Below are 15,000 nucleotides of genomic sequence, written 5' to 3'. Positions count from 1 at the left end.
AAACGACTATCATTTAATATACCAAAAGTAATAAAGTAATTGAAATTAAAGCATATTATACAATATGGTATATTAATGAGTGTTTGAGAGAATCATAACATGAAAATAAAAATTTGAACGCATAAAACTTTGTTTTCACTATTTATTGAAAATAAGGTAAGTGTTGGGATTGTTATCAAACGACTATCATTTAATATACCAAAAGTAATAAAGTAATTGAAATTAAAGCATATTATACAATATGGTATATTAATGAGTGTTTGAGAGAATCATAACATGAAAATAAAAATTTGAACGCATAAAACTTTGTTTTCAATATTTATTGAAAATAAGGTAAGTGTTGGGATTGTTATCAAACGACTATCATTTAATATACCAAAAGTAATAAAGTAATTGAAATTAAAGCATATTATACAATATGGTATATTAATGAGTGTTTGAGAGAATCATAACATGAAAATAAAAATTTGAACGCATAAAACTTTGTTTTCAATATTTATTGAAAATAAGGTAAGTGTTGGGATTGTTATCAAACGACTATCATTTAATATACCAAAAGTAATAAAGTAATTGAAATTAAAGCATATTATACAATATGGTATATTAATGAGTGTTTGAGAGAATCATAACATGAAAATAAAAATTTGAACGTATAAAACTTTGTTTTCAATATTTATTGAAAATAAGGTAAGTGTTGGGATTGTTATCAAACGACTATCATTTAATATACCAAAAGTAATAAAGTAATTGAAATAAAAGCATATTATACAATATGGTATATTAATGAGTGTTTGAGAGAATCATAACATGAAAATAAAAATTTGAACGCATAAAACTTTGTTTTCAATATTTATTGAAAATAAGGTAAATGTTGGGATTGTTATCAAACGACTATCATTTAATATACCAAAGTAATAAAGTAATTGAATTAAAATCATATTATACAATATGGTATAATAGTATATCAAGTGTTTTAATAACATGAAAATAAAAATGTTAACCAAAATACTTTGCTTGCAATATTAAATGAAGAAGTAGTGAATTTTCATATAAGTATTAAATGTATAAAGTCTATGAAGTAATAAATTTTCATATAAGTAGTAAATATATAAAGTCTATGAAGTAATAAATTTTCATATAAGTATTAATTGCATAAAGTCTATGAAGTAATAAATTTTCATATAAGTACTAAATGTATAAAGTCTATGAAGTAATAAATTTTCATATAAGTAGTAAATATATAAAGTCTATGAAGTAATAAATTTTCATATAAGTATTAATTGTATAAAGTCTATGAAGTAATAAATTTTCATATAAGTATTAATTGTATAAAGTCTATGAAGTAATAAATTTTCATATAAGTATTAATTGTATAAAGTCTATGAAGTAATAAATTTTCATATAAGTATTAATTGTATAAAGTCTATGAAGTAATAAATTTTCATATAAGTACTAAATGTATAAAATCTATGAAGTAATAAATTTTCATATAAGTAGTAAATATATAAAGTCTATGAAGTAATAAATTTTCATATAAGTATTAAATGTATAAAGTCTATGAAGTAAAATATAAAGTCTATGAAGTAATAAATTTTTATATAAGTATAAAAAATATAAAGTCTATGAAGTAATGAATTTTCATATAAGTATTAATTGTATAAAGTCTATGAAGTAATAAATTTTCATATAAGTATTAAATGTATAAAGTCTATGAAGTAATAAATTTTCATATAAGTATTAATTGTATAAAGTCTATGAAGTAATAAATTTTCATATAAGTATTAATTGTATAAAGTCTATGAAGTAATAAATTTTCATATAAGTATTAATTGTATAAAGTCTATGAAGTAATAAATTTTCATATAAGTACTAAATGTATAAAGTCTATGAAGTAATAAATTTTCATATAAGTAGTAAATATATAAAGTCTATGAAGTAATAAATTTTCATATAAGTATTAATTGTATAAAGTCTATGAAGTAATAAATTTTCATATAAGTATTAATTGTATAAAGTCTATGAAGTAATAAATTTTCATATAAGTATTAATTGTATAAAGTCTATGAAGTAATAAATTTTCATATAAGTACTAAATGTATAAAGTCTATGAAGTAATAAATTTTCATATAAGTAGTAAATATATAAAGTCTATGAAGTAATAAATTTTCATATAAGTATTAATTGCATAAAGTCTATGAAGTAATAAATTTTCATATAAGTACTAAATGTATAAAGTCTATGAAGTAATAAATTTTCATATAAGTAGTAAATATATAAAGTCTATGAAGTAATAAATTTTCATATAAGTATTAATTGTATAAAGTCTATGAAGTAATAAATTTTCATATAAGTATTAATTGTATAAAGTCTATGAAGTAATAAATTTTCATATAAGTATTAAATGTATAAAGTCTATGAAGTAAAATATAAAGTCTATGAAGTAATAAATTTTCATATAAGTACTAAATGTATAAAGTCTATGAAGTAATAAATTTTCATATAAGTAGTAAATATATAAAGTCTATGAAGTAATAAATTTTCATATAAGTATTAAATGTATAAAGTCTATGAAGTAAAATATAAAGTCTATGAAGTAATAAATTTTTATATAAGTATAAAAAATATAAAGTCTATGAAGTAATGAATTTTCATATAAGTATTAAATGTATAAAGTCTATGAAGTAATAAATTTTCATATAAGTATTAATTGTATAAAGTCTATGAAGTAATAAATTTTCATATAAGTATTAATTGTATAAAGTCTATGAAGTAATAAATTTTCATATAAGTATTAATTGTATAAAGTCTATGAAGTAATAAATTTTCATATAAGTATTAATTGTATAAAGTCTATGAAGTAATAAATTTTCATATAAGTATTAATTGTATAAAGTCTATGAAGTAATAAATTTTCATATAAGTATTAATTGTATAAAGTCTATGAAGTAATAAATTTTCATATAAGTATTAATTGTATAAAGTCTATGAAGTAATAAATTTTCATATAAGTATTAATTGTATAAAGTCTATGAAGTAATAAATTTTCATATAAGTATTAATTGTATAAAGTCTATGAAGTAATAAATTTTCATATAAGTATTAATTGTATAAAGTCTATGAAGTAATAAATTTTCATATAAGTATTAATTGTATAAAGTCTATGAAGTAATAAATTTTCATATAAGTATTAATTGTATAAAGTCTATGAAATAATAAATTTTCATATAAGTATTAATTGTATAAAGTCTATGAAGTAATAAATTTTCATATAAGTATTAATTGTATAAAGTCTATGAAGTAATAAATTTTCATATAAGTATTAATTGTATAAAGTCTATGAAGTAATAAATTTTCATATAAGTATTAATTGTATAAAGTCTATGAAGTAATAAATTTTCATATAAGTAGTAAATATATAAAATCTATGAAGTAATAAATTTTCATATAAGTATTAATTGTATAAAGTCTATGAAGTAATAAATTTTCATATAAGTATTAATTGTATAAAGTCTATGAAGTAATAAATTTTCATATAAGTATTAATTGTATAAAGTCTATGAAGTAATAAATTTTCATATAAGTAGTAAATATATAAAGTCTATGAAGTAATAAATTTTCATATGAGTATTAAATGTATAAAGTCTATGAAGTAAAATATAAAGTCTATGAAGTAATAAATTTTTATATAAGTATAAAAAATATAAAGTCTATGAAGTAATGAATTTTCATATAAGTATTAAATGTATAAAGTCTATGAAGTAATAAATTTTCATATAAGTATTAATTGTATAAAGTCTATGAAGTAATAAATTTTCATATAAGTATTAATTGTATAAAGTCTATGAAGTAATAAATTTTCATATAAGTATTAATTGTATAAAGTCTATGAAGTAATAAATTTTCATATAAGTATTAATTGTATAAAGTCTATGAAGTAATAAATTTTCATATAAGTAGTAAATATATAAAGTCTATGAAGTAATAAATTTTCATATGAGTATTAAATGTATAAAGTCTATGAAGTAAAATATAAAGTCTATGAAGTAATAAATTTTTATATAAGTATAAAAAATATAAAGTCTATGAAGTAATGAATTTTCATATAAGTATTAAATGTATAAAGTCTATGAAGTAATAAATTTTCATATAAGTATTAAATGTATAAAGTCTATGAAGTAATAAATTTTCATATAAGTATTAAATATGAAGTCATACAAGTTAAAAATTTAAAAAAAAAATCGATTGTAAAAATACTTTTGATGTTATTAGTTGTATTATGACCATGACGATATTTGAAAATGATATAAATTACCCACGTATATATGAGTTTTTAAATTTTAAATAGGTTAAAAGAATTTTTCCATATATTTTCGGGTTGGTAACGTCAACATGGGAGAGAACATTTATAACAAATTTGCACAAATCTGCTCAAATTGACATATACTGAAATAGTACTTATATGAAAATTTATTACTTCATAGACTTTATACATTTAGTACTTATATGAAAATTTTTTACTGCTAGGAAATGTATTATACTTTTATATATTTGAATTCATTATGTTAGTTTATTAGTAAGAAATTGTTTTTAAATACTTATAAGTATGAATATTACTATACTTATATGATTTATGTATTTAGTACTTGTATGAAAATTTTCATACTTGTATGACTTTATTTACTTCGTATTTATATGGAAATATTTTTTACTTTATATGTATTTTTAAGTAAATATGAAAATGAAAGTTGATTTTGTGTGCCTTTTTATTCCTGGTTTTTATACAGTTAGTTTAAATAGAAATAGATTTTGTTTTATACAAAACTCTATATTCTGTACTAACATATTGTATATAATGAGCGTTTTTTATTCCTGGTTTTTATACAGTTAGTTTAAATATTTCCTACAGTTAGTTTAAATAGAAATAGATTTTGTTTTATACAAAAACATAAAAAATCTATTATTCTATACTAACATATTGTAGAAATAAATATTAAACAATATTTTAGTTTTATTTGTGAGCTATTCTAATATTTACTCATAAAATATATGTGTAAAAGGATGGTTTTTAAATAAAATAAAATATTAAAGTGTTGCACCCGAAAATACTTTTTATCATATATTTATTATTGAAATAAATATAATAGAATTTGAAATTATTAATTTCAAATCAAGAAAAAAATGTATATACTCTTAAAAAAAGGTATATATATTACTATATGCATTGAAATAAAGTAAAATGTATAGAATGATATTATTTGAAAATTTTGCCAATATAAGAAGAAATATCGTTCTTACATAATAATTAAATAATAATATGTATAGAGAACGAAAATTCTTTTCACGATACCAAAACAAAAATTAAAAAAATCCATTACAAAATCACACAATAGAAATGAAATATAATGAAAAAAAATATAATAAAGAAAGAAACATAGAAAAATTGTTGTGTATATTGTAAATGTTTTTATGTTTTGTGTATTTGTGTATAATTTTCAAATAAGAAAATATCATTTTAAACTTTTATATAATATAAAAAATATTATATAAAAAAGAAATATATATTATTCTGGTTGATCCTGCCAGTAGTTATATGCTTGTCTCAAAGATTAAGCCATGCATGTCTAAGTACAAACAAATTAAAAGTGAAACCGCAAAAGGCTCATTATATCAGTTATGGTTCCATAGATCGTTAACAGTTACTTGGATAACTGTGGTAATTCTAGAGCTAATACATGCAAAATAAACACGGACCTTTTGGAACGTGTGCTTTTATTAGGCTAAAACCAAGCGATTATTCGATCGTTATATTGGTTGAACTCTAGATAACTTGCAGATCGTATGGTCTCGTACCGACGACAGATCTTTCAAATGTCTGCCCTATCAACTTTTGATGGTAGTATCTAGGACTACCATGGTTGCAACGGGTAACGGGGAATCAGGGTTCGATTCCGGAGAGGGAGCCTGAGAAACGGCTACCACATCTAAGGAAGGCAGCAGGCGCGTAAATTACCCACTCCCAGTTCGGGGAGGTAGTGACGAAAAATAACAATACAGGACTCATATCCGAGGCCCTGTAATTGGAATGAGTACACTTTAAATCCTTTAACAAGGACCTATTGGAGGGCAAGTCTGGTGCCAGCAGCCGCGGTAATTCCAGCTCCAATAGCGTATATTAAAGTTGTTGCGGTTAAAACGTTCGTAGTTGAATTTGTGCTTCATACGGGTAGTACAACTATAATTGTGGTATGTACATTACCTTATGTATGTAAGCGTATTACCGGTGGAGTTCTTATATATAATTAATACAATGTATTTTTTATATATTCCTCCTATTTAAACCTGCTTCAGTGCTCTTCATCGAGTGTTGTTGTGGGCCGGTACAATTACTTTGAACAAATTAGAGTGCTTAAAGCAGGCTCCAAATGCCTGAATATTTTGTGCATGGAATAATGAAATAAGACCTCTGTTCTACTTTCATTGGTTTTTAGATCAAGAGGTAATGATTAATAGAAGCAGTTTGGGGGCATTAGTATTACGACGCGAGAGGTGAAATTCTTGGACCGTCGTAAGACTAACTTAAGCGAAAGCATTTGCCAAAGATGTTTTCATTAATCAAGAACGAAAGTTAGAGGTTCGAAGGCGATCAGATACCGCCCTAGTTCTAACCATAAACGATGCCAGCTAGCAATTGGGTGTAGCTACTACTATGGCTCTCTCAGTCGCTTCCCGGGAAACCAAAGCTTTTGGGCTCCGGGGGAAGTATGGTTGCAAAGCTGAAACTTAAAGGAATTGACGGAAGGGCACCACCAGGAGTGGAGCCTGCGGCTTAATTTGACTCAACACGGGAAAACTTACCAGGTCCGAACATAAGCGTGTAAGACAGATTGATAGCTCTTTCTCGAATCTATGGGTGGTGGTGCATGGCCGTTCTTAGTTCGTGGAGTGATTTGTCTGGTTAATTCCGATAACGAACGAGACTCAAATATATTAAATAGATGCTTTCAGGATTATGGTGTTGAAGCTTATATAGCCTTCATTCATGCGTTCATCTTGAATGTACAAGTGTTTGAATGTGTTTATATAAGTGGAGTCGTACCTGTTGGTTTGTCCCATTATAAGGACACTAGCTTCTTAAATGGACAAATTGCGTCTAGCAGTAACGAGATTGAGCAATAACAGGTCTGTGATGCCCTTAGATGTCCTGGGCTGCACGCGCGCTACAATGAAAGTATCAACGTGTATTTCCTAGACCGAGAGGTCCGGGTAAACCGCTGAACCACTTTCATGCTTGGGATTGTGAACTGAAACTGTTCACATGAACTTGGAATTCCCAGTAAGTGTGAGTCATTAACTCGCATTGATTACGTCCCTGCCCTTTGTACACACCGCCCGTCGCTACTACCGATTGAATTATTTAGTGAGGTCTCCGGACGTGATCACTGTGACGCCTTGTGTTTCACGGTTGTTTCGCAAAAGTTGACCGAACTTGATTATTTAGAGGAAGTAAAAGTCGTAACAAGGTTTCCGTAGGTGAACCTGCGGAAGGATCATTATTGTGTTCCTATCCGAAAAGAAAAAAAAATAATTATATAAAAGCAAATAAAAAAAAAGAATAAAAAAGAAAAAAAAGTTTTCTTTTTGTTCTTTTCATTCAAAATGTTTTGAATTATACAATGTTTTGAATGTTTTTCTGTTTTTTTTTTTTTTTTAACTCCTTGTAATGCATTATGACAATATATATTATATTGTGAACTTCGCATACATTGTATTTGAACGCAATAAAAAAACCTTTAAACATATAGCTGTACTTATTATTTATATAGAAAATAATATTTAATTGTGATATTTATATAAAATATTATAAATGATAAGTTAACTTGTTCACATTAACGTGTGTAATACCTTTTTTTTATGGTATTTTCTATTTGTGATTAAAAACATGTTGAAAAATTTAAAAAAAGAAAACGCACAAATAGAGAAGAAAATAATATATAAAAGGTATTACTGTTTTTGTTGACCTAAGACATGCGCAGCTGCAAATGTTTGGGTTTAAAATTACAATTTATTGAAAGATGTTTTAAACTTATGTATTAAAAATTTATTATTGATTAATTATTAATACTTTCAATAAATTAAAATTCTTTGACTTTGAATTAAAAAAATACAAAAAAATTATCACTCTAAGCGGTGGATCACTCGGCTCATGGGTCGATGAAGAACGCAGCAAACTGTGCGTCATCGTGTGAACTGCAGGACACATGAACATCGACATTTTGAACGCATATTGCGGTCCATGCTGTTATGTACTTTAATTAATTTTAAAGTGCTGCTTGGACTACATATGGTTGAGGGTTGTAAGACTATGCTAAATTAGTTGCTTATTCTTTTAGTCAATTAATAGAATTTAAGCATATGGCATATTATTGGATTGTATTTTTCAATCCATAATATTAATAGCATAAAAAGAAATATAGAAAATATATTCTTGAATACCTCATATTTGAACGAAAATTTATGATAAATGAGAATCTTAGTATTCCCATAAAAGAAAAAATTTTCAACATTATTTAAATTATATTAAATAATACATAAGAGGAATGTCTAGCATAAAATAAATTTTTATTCTAGAATTAATTCACTCTATTGTATTGAGAAAAATTTATAATAAAAAAAAATATATGATATGTGGAGGAATAATGTTGTTAATTTTATTAATTATTATATTATGAATTTTAAAAAGGGATGAAAAGATTGAATAATATTGAGTAATCAAGATATAAAAATATATTTCTTTAAAATAGCAAATAGCAAAAAAATTAAATAAAAATAAACAAATCAATCTAAAATATATTTTATACAACCTCAACTCATATGGGACTACCCCCTGAATTTAAGCATATTAATGAGGGGAGGAAAAGAAACTAACAAGGATTTTCTTAGTAGCGGCGAGCGAAAAGAAAATAGTTCAGCACTAAGTCACTTTGTCTATATGGCAAATGTGAGATGCAGTGTATGGAATATCTTAATATCTAGTATGAGAAATTAACGATTTAAGTCCTTCTTAAATGAGGCCATTTACCCATAGAGGGTGCCAGGCCCGTATAACGTTAATGATTACTAGAAAGATATTTCCAAAGAGTCGTGTTGCTTGATAGTGCAGCACTAAGTGGGTGGTAAACTCCATCTAAAACTAAATATAACCATGAGACCGATAGTAAACAAGTACCGTGAGGGAAAGTTGAAAAGAACTCTGAATAGAGAGTTAAATAGTACGTGAAACTGCTTAGAGGTTAAGCCCGATGAACCTGAATATCCATTATGAAAAATTCATCATTATAACTGTAGTATTTAATTTTAAATATTATAGTAATAGTGTGCATTTTTTTCATATAAGGACATTGTAATCTATTAACATAATAAAATATTTATCAAAAGATCATTGGTTTTTAAGTTTATTCAAATTAATTTGCTTTTAGCTTATTAACATAGAATAATTACTGATGATTTGATAAAGTGTTGATAGATTTTATTATATATAATGCTAAAATTCTTTTGAATTTTACAATAATATTATTATCATTGATTTTAATATTAATTGTATGCATTTATATGATTAACAATGCGAAAGATTCAGGATACCTTCGGGACCCGTCTTGAAACACGGACCAAGGAGTCTAACATATGTGCAAGTCATTGGGTTATATTAAACCTAATGGCGAAATTAACTTAACTGTATTAATAATGGGATTAATTTTTAATGTATTACATTATTAATTCAATCCCGGGGCGTTCCATATAGTTATGTATAATGATAATTTATTATTATTTATACCTCTAACTGGAGCGTACCTTGAGCATATATGCTGTGACCCGAAAGATGGTGAACTATACTTGATCAGGTTGAAGTCAGGGGAAACCCTGATGGAAGACCGAAACAGTTCTGACGTGCAAATCGATTGTCAGAATTGAGTATAGGGGCGAAAGACCAATCGAACCATCTAGTAGCTGGTTCCCTCCGAAGTTTCCCTCAGGATAGCTGGTGCATTTAAAAATTATGTAAAATAATCTTATCTGGTAAAGCGAATGATTAGAGGCCTTAGGGTCGAAACGACCTTAACCTATTCTCAAACTTTAAATGGGTAAGAACCTCACCTTTCTTGATATGAAGGTTGAGGTTATGATATAATGTGCCCAGTGGGCCACTTTTGGTAAGCAGAACTGGCGCTGTGGGATGAACCAAACGTAATGTTACGGTGCCTAAATTAACAACTCATGCAGATACCATGAAAGGCGTTGGTTGCTTAAAACAGCAGGACGGTGGACATGGAAGTCGTAATCCGCTAAGGAGTGTGTAACAACTCACCTGCCGAAGCAACTAGCCCTTAAAATGGATGGCGCTTAAGTTGTATACCTATACATTACCGCTAAAGTACATGATTTATAATACAATTTCGGTTGGATTATAAATTTTGAAACTTTAGTGAGTAGGAGGGTACAATGGTGTGCTTAGAAGTGTTTGGCGTAAGCCTGCATGGAGCCGCTATTGGTACAGATCTTGGTGGTAGTAGCAAATAATCGAATGAGACCTTGGAGGACTGAAGTGGAGAAGGGTTTCGTGTGAACAGTGGTTGATCACGAGTTAGTCGGTCCTAAGTTCAAGGCGAAAGCCGAAAATTTTCAAGTTTTAATGAAATGAAATGAATGAATTTTTATTCCATAGTAATTAAACACTTGAATAATTTTGAACGAAAGGGAATACGGTTCCAATTCCGTAACCTGTTGAGTATCCGTTTGTTATTAAAAATGGGCCTTGTGCTCATCCTGGCAACAGGAACGACCATAAAGAAGCCGTCGAGAGGTATCGGAAGAGTTTTCTTTTCTGTTTTATAGTCGTACTACCATGGAAGTCTTTCGAAGAGAGATATGGTAGATGGACTAGAAGAGCATGACATTTACTGTTGTGTCGATATTTTCTCCTCGGACCTTGAAAATTTATGGTGGGGTTACGCAAACTTCTCAACAGGCCGTACCAATATCCGCAGCTGGTCTCCAAGGTGAAGAGTCTCTAGTCGATAGAATAATGTAGGTAAGGGAAGTCGGCAAATTAGATCCGTAACTTCGGGATAAGGATTGGCTCTGAAGATTGAGATAGTCGGGCTTGATTGGGAAGCAATACCATGGTTTATGTACTCGTTCTGGGTAAATAGAGAATTTCGATTCTTGTTCCCCGGATAGTAGTTACGTAGCCAATTGTGGAACTTTCTTGCTAAAATTTCTAAAGGATTTATTATTGTATAGATACTTTTTTTAAATTATAACGATTATCAATTAACAATCAATTCAGAACTGGCACGGACTTGGGGAATCCGACTGTCTAATTAAAACAAAGCATTGTGATGGCCCTAACGGGTGTTGACACAATGTGATTTCTGCCCAGTGCTCTGAATGTCAAAGTGAAGAAATTCAAGTAAGCGCGGGTAAACGGCGGGAGTAACTATGACTCTCTTAAGGTAGCCAAATGCCTCGTCATCTAATTAGTGACGCGCATGAATGGATTAACGAGATTCCCTCTGTCCCTATCTACTCACTTCGGGAGACGAGGCGGTGAGGCCATCGGTGAGGTCCCCGCCACGGCGGAAGGCGCGTTTGGGGTCGCCGGCAGAAACGGGGGGTGATGAGGGCGGGAGCGGTAGTGGTAGCGGTTGCGATAACGGTGACACCGCTGAAAAAGCGGCTGTTCACCCCGCAAAGTCGGGCGAGGGCGAAGTGGGTGTTGCGCGCGTTGATACGGGCGCGAAGAAAACGGGCGCTAGCAAAACGAGCGCGAGCAATACGAGCGCGAGCAAGGGCGGCGCGAGCAACCGTGGTGCTCTTAAGGGGGGTGTTGTTGTCGGGGGTGGTGCGGTTAGCCATGTCGCGGCTATTAAGAAAATTTCGGCGGAGCTAAGCGAAGTAGTTTTTGGGGCCGAAAATTTCGCTATAGGGACCGCGAAGGGGCTGATGGAGCTTGCCTCGAAATACGAGGCACTTCTGATGACGGTAGTAACCGAGAATGCCCATCTTCGTGGTCAAGTTGACGCCCTTAGAGGAGGCTGTGGAGGGCACTCCTCGCCGCCGAGCAGGTCAATGCCGGCTCCATCGGCACCGATGCCTCCGCCCCCAGCACCTGTACTGGAGGCGATTGCACCGGTGGCGCAGAAGCCTGTTGAGACCTGGTCAGTTGTGGTTAGGAGTAAGGGGCCTGCAGCTTCCTCTGAGGAAGTCATTAAAAAAGTTGTTAAGGAGGTGGGTCCTTCCCTGGGGGTAAGGATCCACGAGGTTAGGCCAATTAAGGGTGGTGGGGCGGTTATCCGCACTCCCTCTGTTTTAGAGAGGGAGAAAGTTGCGATGAACGCGAAATTCGGGGAGGTGGGGTTGGACGTGACTGTCAACCGGAAGTTGGGTCCTCGGGTTGTAGTCCAGGGGGTTCACACGGAGATCTCCCATGATGAGTTCATGGAAGAGTTACTCCGGCTGAACCTTCAGGATTTTAGCCCGGCGTCCCAGAGGTCAGATGTGAGGATGGTCAGTCGTCCCTGGAAGGTGGCCCCTGATGGTAGCACCAATGTCGTCCTTGAGGGTACGGACAAAATGATGTCCGCCCTCTTGGAGGCAGGTAGGTGCTACATCAAGTGGTTCTCCTTCCGGGTGCGACCGGATAGCCCCGTTGCTGGCTGCTTCCGGTGTATGAGTTTCGACCATAGAGTGGCTGTGTGTAGGGCCAAATCAGATGTCTGCCGGAGGTGCGGTCAGGAAGGCCACAGAGCTGCCAGTTGCGTCAATGCACTCCATTGCCGCAACTGCGCATTCAAGGGTAGACCAGCTGGGCATCTTATGATGTCCGCTGTCTGCCCGATATACTGTGGCATTGTTGAGCGCGCCCTCGCCAGACACTGATGGGGGGGATTATACAGTTAAACTGCCAGGGGGCGTATGCCGTAATGTGTGAATTGGGGGGGTGTATGGCTGAGGGGAGGTGCGGCATTGCCTTACTCCAGGAGCCCTACGCCACCAATGGTGTGGTTCGGGGTCTTCCTGGTAGTTTCAAGGTCTTCACGGACCTTGGGGCTAATGCTGCAATTGTTGTGAGTGATCCCAACTACGATTGTGTAGTTGTGGATTCCTCACAACTGGGTGTATGTGTCGCGATAGAGGGGGAGTTCGGTAGGCTGATTGTAGCTAGTTTGTACTGCAAATTTAGCGAGCCCCTAGAGCCCTACCTGGGCTACATGGATAAGCTACTACTACTTGCGAGTAGTAGCCCATTTATCCTAGGGCTGGATGCGAATGCCTCGTCTTCGATGTGGTTTAGTAAGGTATCCCGGCATTCGTCTGGATATCAAAGCCACAGTCGAGGCGAGGCATTAAGTGAATGGGTGGTGGCTAAAAACCTCCACATTGTGAATGAGCCGAGTGAATGGTACACGTTTGATGGGCCTGGGGGCGTGAGTGACATTGACGTGACGCTTATGAATCAGGCAGCAGATAGGGCGTTCGTAGCTAGATGGGAGGTTAAGGGAGGGTGGGGATTGAGTGATCATAATTTGATCCAAATTATGGTTACTCCCAAATCCCCTCCCTCGCTGTATGAGAGTCCATTGCGGCGATGGCGTACCTCTGGTATCGACTGGAACCAATATGGACGATCTGTCAGGGAAGCGGTATTGGGTATACCGCTTAGAGCGTTTGAGGATTTGGGGGTTGATGAGCAGGTTGCTCGTCTTTATGAGGTAGTGTGGGGGGTTAATGATAGGGTACTTAGAAAGTGTGAAAGTTTTATCGTTAGGAAAATTAAGTGGTGGACGCATGAGTTAACCTTGAAGAGGAGGACTGTCAGGCGATTGAGGCGAAAGTTTCAACGCGCTCGGCGGTCCAATTCTGACAGGCTGTCCCAGCTTAGGCATGAACTTAGTTGTGCTGCTAGGGAATATAAGGATATGTTGGTAAAAGTTAAAGAAGAGGAGTGGAGGAGTTTCGTGAGTGAGAATAGGGACGACCCGTGGGGTCAGGTCTATAGGATCTGCCGGGGTCGTAAGAGGGAGGACGTTACCTCTCTTCGCGTTGGTGACACTATGTTATCAACGTGGAGAGAGTGTGCGGGGGCTTTGTTAGGAGCGTTCTTTCCTAGGGCGGAGGTTCAGGTACCTCAAGCACAAGAGGTACCTGTCCCTCCATTAGACGATGGAGAGTTGGGGTACGCCTTTGGCCTGGTCAGGTCTAAACGGTCCCCAGGTTTTGATGGTTTGAACGGAGAGATGTGCAAAAGCTTGTGGAAGTTCATTCCGGAATACTTGGAGGCCATTTATAATAAGTGCGTGTGGGAGGGTTATTTTCCACGCGAGTGGAAAATTGCTAGGGTTGTACCTCTCCTGAAGTCCCCTGATAAGATCAGGAGTGATCCTCGCTCTTATCGGGGCATCAGTCTCCTTCCAGTACTTGGAAAAGTGCTGGAAAGAGTTATGGTGGAACGGCTTCAGGAGCTAACGCGGGGTATGTGGTCGGATAGACAGTATGGGTTCAGGAAAGGACGCAGTGTAGAGGATGCGTGGTTCTACGTTCAGGGTGCTGTTAGGGAGAATGTCAACAAATATGTCCTTGGCATATTTGTTGACTTCAAGGGGGCATTTGATTACCTAAGCTGGGATCGAGTGTTGCAACGGCTGGAGGAGCTTGGCTGTCCGGAAATTACTCTTTGGCGGAGTTACTTTTCGGACAGAAAAGCCTCTCTAGTCGGAATGAATGGGAGTGTGGAGATCGGAGTGGTTCGTGGCTGCCCGCAGGGATCCATCTGCGGTCCATATATTTGGAACCTCATGATGGACTCTCTGCTTGGACAGCTCGAACCCCTCTGTAAATGTTGTGCGTATGCGGACGACCTTCTCCTTCTGGTTGAAGGTCGATCGCGATTTGAGTTAGAGCGGGCGGGAGGACAATTTTTAGAAATTGTAAATAGTTGGGGTT

General features: G+C 33.2%; 2 non-coding genes and 1 pseudogene across 2 annotated transcripts; all 3 read left to right on the top strand.

Moving 5' to 3' along the window:
- The first annotated feature begins 5,563 nt into the window (after positions 1-5,563).
- LOC138858234 (small subunit ribosomal RNA) lies at positions 5,564-7,553 on the top strand. The gene has a single exon (XR_011397429.1). It is a non-coding gene; the product is annotated as a small subunit ribosomal RNA (ribosomal RNA).
- Positions 7,554-8,176: 623 nt separating this feature from the next.
- On the top strand, positions 8,177-8,355 carry LOC138858220 (5.8S ribosomal RNA). The gene has a single exon (XR_011397418.1). It is a non-coding gene; the product is annotated as a 5.8S ribosomal RNA (ribosomal RNA).
- A 502-nt stretch (positions 8,356-8,857) lies between these two features.
- LOC138858240 (large subunit ribosomal RNA) overlaps positions 8,858-15,000 on the top strand; it is an 8,905-nt pseudogene continuing 2,762 nt past the window's right edge.

The sequence above is a fragment of the Bactrocera oleae genome, chromosome X (genome assembly GCF_042242935.1).
Source record: "Bactrocera oleae isolate idBacOlea1 chromosome X, idBacOlea1, whole genome shotgun sequence".
Lineage (NCBI taxonomy): Eukaryota > Metazoa > Arthropoda > Insecta > Diptera > Tephritidae > Bactrocera > Bactrocera oleae.
This window is presented reverse-complemented; position numbering and strand designations above follow the sequence as displayed.